The sequence below is a fragment of the Pinus tabuliformis genome, chromosome 3_1, assembly GCF_031772625.1.
Source record: "Pinus tabuliformis cultivar Carrire ecotype Pingquan chromosome 3_1, CPIR1, whole genome shotgun sequence".
In the NCBI taxonomy this organism is placed as follows: domain Eukaryota; kingdom Viridiplantae; phylum Streptophyta; class Pinopsida; order Pinales; family Pinaceae; genus Pinus; species Pinus tabuliformis.
The window spans coordinates 539,172,169-539,173,592 of NC_142301.1; the positions used below are offsets into that span (position 1 = coordinate 539,172,169).

The 1,424-nt window shown below is 35.4% G+C and overlaps 1 pseudogene; it reads left to right on the forward strand.

The window, feature by feature from the left end:
• Positions 1-439: 439 nt before the first annotated feature.
• LOC149188180 (vacuolar protein sorting-associated protein 2 homolog 3 pseudogene) lies at positions 440-907 on the forward strand (annotated as a pseudogene).
• The last annotated feature ends 517 nt before the right edge of the window (positions 908-1,424 follow it).

Consider the following 1,424-nt stretch of genomic DNA (forward strand, 5'->3'; position numbering starts at 1 on the left):
TTAGCAAAATAGGGCCCTGAAGAACCACGATTTCCTCTTAGACCGTGAGGAATTTAAGCAAACGATTTCTGGGTTATATAACTCGTTCTATTATGAAAAAAACCCATGTCTTCGTTTGTCTAGAGTTTCCCTCGTTTGAACACAGACTGCTTTTCAAAATTGACGTTTTTAAAGGGTTGCGTTTCAAAACCTGTGAGGTGGAAGACTGAAACAGAGGAACATGAGATGGAGTCCAATGAATTGCTATCAGGGCAAGGATATGTAGAGGCAGATACAAGTGCTGGAAATACGACTGTTTCAAGCAAATGCGGATGAGCAACAAGTTCAGTTGGGGAGGAAAGGTGCAAACACCTCTGTTGCTACAGGGATGAAAGGTGCCAGTAAGGCAATGGCAGACATGAATAAGCAAATGGAGCCAGCGAAGCAGGCTAAGGTGATGCAAGAATTTCAAAGGTAGACAACACAAATGGATATGATGACTGAGATGATATCAGGTTCCATTGATGATGCTCTAGATAATGACGAGGCTGAAGAGGAAACCGAGGAGCTTACTAACCAGGTGCTAGATGAAATTGGAATAGATATTGCTTCCCAGTTATCATCAGCACCCAAAGGCAAGATTGTTGGAAGAAGAGCCCAAGGCGTTGGCAGTTCTGACGTGGATGACCTGGAGCAGAGGTTGGCAGCCCTTCGCAATGCCTGATTCGAATCCATAGATAAGAGATCGACGTTAAGTGCTATAGTTCGTTTGTATATGCAGAACCATGCTTGGATATAGATCAGTGAGGGGCATAGCATATTTGAAAACAAGTAGGAAGTCGTCTTCAAAGTGCCGTTCTGTAAATGAATTTATTAATGCCATGTTTCTTTCTAAAATAACGTTTTTGTAGTAGTCTGCAATGTGATCAGCGCCTTTCACAAATCATCGATGCGGCAATGCACAGAGGAAGAATCTGAGTCCTTTGTCCAGATTTTTGTTTATTTATGAGTGCGGTGATTGGCTGTTTTTATTTTTTATTTTATGTTATGATTTTTTTTTTTTATTATTATTTTTTTTATTTGTATTTAAAAATCTAAAAAATGAAATTAACCTTATCGTTAAAAACAAAAAATGGTTAGTTTGTGTTTTTTTTCTTTTTCTTTATTTTTTATTTTTATTAAAAGTCTAAAAAAAAAATGGAATTAATGTTATTTTTGAAAAACAAAAAAAAATGGTAATCCTATCTTTAAAAAAAAAAAAAAAAGGTTAGTTGTTAAAATTAAATTTTTTTCTTTCTTTTTTTTCAATGAAAACTAAAGTTGAGAAAGAAACTAATTTTTTTTTTTTAACAAATGGACATAACTCCTTGGGTGATGAAGCATATTGCAAAACATTTATTTATTCCTGAAATTGGTGGCCTAAATCATCCCTATTTTCTGATCCT